Raw genomic sequence first — 6,000 nt, forward strand, 5'->3', positions numbered from 1 at the left:
ATTAATCAAGGGCACCTTGGGACTTCCAATTTTTTAGCATTTCAAGTATATAGAATTAAGTAACAATACGACCTTCGGGTGATGGTTTCTAGCTGTCCCCTTGTTGTCATCATCCATAGTTTTTGCTCCTTCACTTCCTTGGATGATGGTGCACCATTTCCTCAGAAGGCTCCTGCAAGGTTATTGGAAGTTGCTTGTTCCCAAAGCACTTGAGAAATAGTTAGCTTGCATGTATGCTTGTGAATTTCTGAACTTAATTTAGTGTGTGAACACCAAATTTAGTTTCTTGCCTAGTACAACAGATTGCATACTTGCAGAAAGCCTCATACGTTGTTATTAACTAAGCAACTATTAACTAAAGACTAAACTACTGCTAAGTGGTTCTCCTGATTAGTTGGAGCTAGCATTTTGCCATTGGAGTGTAGTGTGATTCTAACCAATACCTTCGGTGGAACACCAAACTTAGAATTACACTTTCACTCTTGGATTGTTTTGGTGTGAAACACCAAACTTAGCTCCTCGCAATACATGGAAAACAACTTGTGACCATTATTGAAATAAAGATGAAAAGGAAACTACCTGAGGTTAGGTTGCCTCCCAATAGAGCGCTCTTTTATCGTCGCTAGCTTGACGATTCCTCAATTAATTGAGATGATACTTTACTCTGGGGTTTTCCCCCATGTTGCCCATATAATGTTTGAGTCTTTGTCCGTTCACAGTGAACGTCCTCTCTGAACCTTCGTCCATGATTTCTATGTGCCCGTATAGGGAGACCTTTGTGACAAGAAAGGGTCCTGACCACCTTGACTTGAGTTTGCCAGGGAACAGTCTCAATTTGGAGTTGTAAAGGAGTACTTGTTGCCCCTTTTCAAAACTCCTTGGTGCCAGATGCAGGTTATGTCTTCTCTTCGCTTTTTCTTTATAAATCTTAGCATTTTCATAGGCTTGAGATCTAAATTCCTCTATCTCTTACAGTTGCAGGATCCTCTTTGCACCAGCAGCAATGCTGTCAAAATTTAGTATCTTGAGAGCCCAGAGAGCTTTGTGTTCCAGCTCCAGTGGTAAATGACAAGCTTTCCCATACACCAGTTGATATGGGGACATTCCGAGTGGAGTTTTGAATGCTATTCTGTATGCCCAAAGAGCATCATCCAGCTTCTTTGACCAATCCTTTCTTGATGCACCCACAGTCTTTTCCAGAATCCTCTTTAGCTCTCTATTGGATATCTCCATTTGCCCACTTGTTTGGGGATGGTAAGGCGTGACCACCTTGTGTTTTACCCCATATCGTAGGAGAAGAGCTTCTAGTGGTCTGTTACAAAAATGGCTCCCTCCGTCACTGATGAGTTATCGTGGGACTCCAAACCGGCTAAAGATATTCTTTCTGAGGAAGTTCATGACCACCTTGTTATCATTTGTTGGGGTTGCAATAGCCTCTACCCACTTGGAAACATAATCCACTGCTACCAAGATGTACTTGTTTGAATATGAGGTTGGGAATGGTCCCATGAAATCGATTCCCCACACATCAAACAGTTCCAATTCCAAGATGAAATTTTGTGGCATCTCATTTCTTTTGGGCAAGTTTCCAGATCTTTGGCATTCGTTACAGTTCTTTACTAGTTCTTTGGCATCCTTGAAAAGGGTGGGCCAAAAGAATCCGCTTTGTAACACCTTTGCTACAGTTCTGTCCCCTCCAAAGTGTCCTCCATAGCATGAGCCGTGGCAATTCCATAGGACCTCTCGTCCTTCTTCTTCCGAAACACATCTTCTAAGGATTCCATCTGAACACTTCTTGAAGAGATATGGCTCATCCCAGACAAAGTATTTTGCATCATTCATGAGCTTCCTTTTTTGATGTTTATTGATCTCTAGAGGTAAGGTCCTAGTTGCCTTGAAGTTGGCAATGTCTGCGAACCATGGTGCTTTGTGAACTGTCATCAGCTGTTCATCAGGGAAGAGCTCGTTCACACTTGTATCATGTGTTCTACTTTCCTCATGTGGGATTTTGGATAGGTGATCTGCTACCTTGTTCTCTACTCCTTTCTTGTCTCTGATTTCAATATTGAATTCCTGCAACAATAAGATCCATCTTATTAGTCTTGGTTTTGATTCTTGCTTAGCAAATAAGTATTTAAGTGCTGTGTGATCTGTGAAAACAATCACTTTAGCACCAATGAGATATGATCTGAACTTGTCAAATGCAAAAACTATGGCTAGCAACTCCTTTTCAGCAGTGGTATAATTTCTTTGAGCATCGTTGAGGACTTTGCTAGCATAGTATATCACATGGACTAAGTTATCTTTCCTCTGCCCTAACACTGCCCCAACTGCAAAATCAGATGCATCACATATCAATTCAAAGGGTAAGTTCCGATCAGGTGGGAAAATGATAGGGACAGATGACAATCTTTCTTTCAAATGCTCGAATGCTAACATGCATATTTCATCGAAGATAAATGGTATATCTGATATAAGGAGATTGCTCAAGGGCTTAGCTATTTTTGAAAAATCTTTAATAAACTTTCTGTAAAAGCCAGCATGCCCTAAAAAACTTCTAATTGCCTTGACATCACTGGGTGGAGGTAGTTTTTCAATAAGTTCCACTTTAGCCCTGTCCACTTCAATGCCTTGGTTAGAAACCTTATGGCCAAGGACTATTCTTCCTGTCACCATAAAGTGACATTTCTCCCAATTCAAGACCAGATTGGTCTCTTGGCACCTTTTCAATACTAAGGCAAGGTGACTCAGGCAGCTAGTAAAGAAATCTCCGAATACCGAGAAATCATCCATAAAAACTTCAATGAATTTCTCTATCATATCTGAGAAGATAGAAAGCATGCAGCGTTGGAAAGTCGCAGGTGCATTGCATAGCCCAAATGGCATGCGCCTGTAGGCAAACACTCCATATGGACAAGTAAATGAAGTTTTCTCTTGGTCTCTGGGATAAACCACTATTTGGTTATATCCTGAATAACCATCAAGAAAATAGTAATATGCGTGTCCTGCGAGTCTTTCCAACATCTGATCCATAAATGGGAGGGGGAAAGGGTCCTTTCGTGTAGCCTCATTGTGTTTCCGAAAGTCTATGCACATCCACCATCCTGTGACGGTCCTCGTAGGAATTAGTTCGTTCTTCTCATTGGGAACTACAGTGATTCCTCCCTTTTTGGGCACTACATGCACGGGGCTGACCCAGGGGCTGTCTGAGATCGGGTAGATTACACCTCCCTGTCATAACTTCATAACTTCTTTCTGTACCACTTCCTTCATGATTGGGTTCAGCCTTCTTTGGGATTGAATGGATGGTTTGGCATCATCTTCCAGTAGTATCTTATACATGCATATGGCTGAACTTATTCCTTTCAGGTCAGCAAGAGTCCATCCAATGGCATCCTTGTGCTTTCGCAATACTTTGAGTAGTTCATCCTCTTGATCTTGGCTGAGGCACGAGCTTATGATCACTGGGTAACTTTCGTTTTCTCCTAAGTATGCATATTTGAGAGTGGGTGGCAGTGCTTTGAGTTCAAGTTTAGGTGCCTCTATCTTTTCATCCTCTTCCTTTGATGCACCTTGTATGCCAATCTCTGTTGTTGCAACCTCTTCACTTGATGTAGACTCCTCCTCTATTAACCTTTCGGGCTCTTCTTCTTCAAAATTCTCCTGTATTTCCTCTTCAAGTGAGTCCAACCTCATACATTCCCCCAATTGTTCTTGTGGGTAACTCATGGCCTTGAACACATTGAATGTCATCTTTTCATTGTGTAATCTCAGGGTGAGATCACCCTTTTGGACATCAATGACAGCTCCAGCAGTGGCCAAGAACGGCCTTCCCAGGATAATGGAGGTCTTGGCTTCCTCCTGCATGTCCAGCACTACAAAATCTGTCCGGAATATGAAGTCTCCCACTTTCACCAGCAAATCCTCTACTATGCCATGAGGGAACTTGAACGATCGGTCTGCCAACTGTAAGGCCATTTTTGTTTGTTTAGCCTCCTCGATCTTCATCTTCCTCATCATAGCTACTGACATCAAATTGATGCTGGCTTCTAAGTCACAAAGAGCCTTCTCCACTGTAATTTTCCCTATGATACAAGGGATCTGAAAACTCCCGAGATCCTTCAATTTTTGGGGCAGTTTGTGCTGAATGATAGCACTACATTCTTCGGTTAGTATCACAGTTTCGTTGTTCTTCCAGCTTCTCTTCTTGGTCATGAGCTCCTTTAAGAACTTGGCGTAGAGTGGCATTTGTTCTATTGCTTCAGCAAAAGGTATGTTGATTTGCAGTTTCTTGAAGATTTCCAAAAATCTCAAAAACTGGTTATCATCCCCCTTTTTCTTCAATTGCTGAGGGTATGGGACTCTTGGGATGTCTGGCTTCAGAACTCCTTCCCCTTTTTGTGAACTCAAAATGGGAACTCGAGCTCCATCATGCTCTTCTTCCTTTTCATTTGAGTCATTTTCTTGTGGTTTCTGGGGGGTTTCCTTCAGTTCTTTCCCACTCCGAAGGGTGATAGCCTGACACTCCTCCCTTTGGGTTGAGTTAGTATTGCTGCGAAGGTTGTGGCTGGGAATTTGCTTGAAAAGGTAGCCAATTTGTGTCTCAAGTTTCTTGATGGCAGCATCCTGATTCTGCATATTGGACATCACTTCTTCTCGGAACGCTTTACTATCTTGAATCTCTTTGCCTATGCCTTCAAGTAGATTCTCAATCCTTGAGAGTCTGTCATCAAATGATGGTGGATTGGGATTAGAGGTGGAGGGAAGAGAAATGTTATTTTGGTTTTGATATGGATGTGGAGAGGTGTTGTTATGTTGGTGTTGATATGTTCTCTGTGTGAATTGTTGGTGAGCTGCATTGTTGTTGGGGTTGTGACGTCTTTGATCTTGGCCTTGATCTTGTTGATTCCCCCACCCAAAGTTTGGGTGATTCCTCCAACCAGGGTTGTAGGTCTTGGAGTATGGATCATGGTTTTGCCTAGATGAATTCCCAATGTAGTTGGCTTGCTCCTGACTATCCTCTGCTTCTTCATTCACTCCTTCTTGGGTTGCTGATGAAGTGGTGATTGCTGCTACTTGGTTCCTCTCCATCTTCTTAGTGAGGTCAGCCAGCTGCTTGGTAATGAGCTTATTTTGGGCCAGCAGAGCATCTACATTGTTTAGCTCCATCATTCCTCTAGTGTTCCCTCTTTCATAAGCATAGAAATAGTCATTTTCTGCTACCGTTTCAATGACATCTATGGCCTCCTCAATAGTCTTCTTCTTGTTTAAAGATCCTCTAGATGAATGGTTTACTGCTTTCTTTGATTCGTAAGAAAGGCCTTCATAGAAAATGTGTAGCTGCACCCATTCATTGAACATATCTGGTGGACACCTCCTTGTCAGATCCTTGAACCTCTCCCATGCTTCATATAGAGTCTCACTATCTTGTTGCCTGAAAGTTTGGACCTCAGCTCTCAGCCTGTTGATTCTTTGGGGAGGATAGAATCTGGCTAAAAATTTGTTCACCACATCTTTCCAAGTTGTCAAACTCTCCTTCGGAAAAGACTCCAGCCACTTGGCTGCCTTATCCTTGAGTGAAAATGGAAATAAGAGCAGTCTATAGGCGTCAGGATGAACACCATTAGACTTCACCGTGTCACATATCCTCAGGAAGATGGTTAGATGTTGATTGGGGTCTTCTTGGACTCCTCCTCCGAATGAACAGTTGTTCTGAACAAGGGTGATGAGCTGCGGTTTTAGTTCAAAATTATTGGCATGGATGGTCGGCTTTTGAATGCTACTTCCACAGTTTCCTGGGTTTGGATTGATGTAAGAGCCTAAAACTCTTCTTTCCTCCCTAGCATGATTTGCTCGACCTTCTCTGCCATGGTTGTGAGCCTCTTCTTCATGATGGTTTTCCATATTTTCTTCCATGTTTGGTTCAAAGTATTCCTCCTCTTCCTCGGCACCCACTACTCGTTCTTCTCTTGCTTCCCTCCTTAATCTAAGGAAAGTCCT

At 42.4% G+C, this 6,000-nt stretch overlaps 1 non-coding gene across 1 annotated transcript; it reads left to right on the forward strand.

Moving 5' to 3' along the window:
• The first annotated feature begins 5,356 nt into the window (after positions 1–5,356).
• Positions 5,357–5,463, forward strand: LOC112739156 (small nucleolar RNA R71). Its single transcript, XR_003170094.1, has one exon. It is a non-coding gene; the product is annotated as a small nucleolar RNA R71 (small nucleolar RNA).
• The last annotated feature ends 537 nt before the right edge of the window (positions 5,464–6,000 follow it).

The sequence above is a fragment of the Arachis hypogaea genome, chromosome 13 (genome assembly GCF_003086295.3).
Source record: "Arachis hypogaea cultivar Tifrunner chromosome 13, arahy.Tifrunner.gnm2.J5K5, whole genome shotgun sequence".
In the NCBI taxonomy this organism is placed as follows: Eukaryota; Viridiplantae; Streptophyta; class Magnoliopsida; order Fabales; family Fabaceae; genus Arachis; species Arachis hypogaea.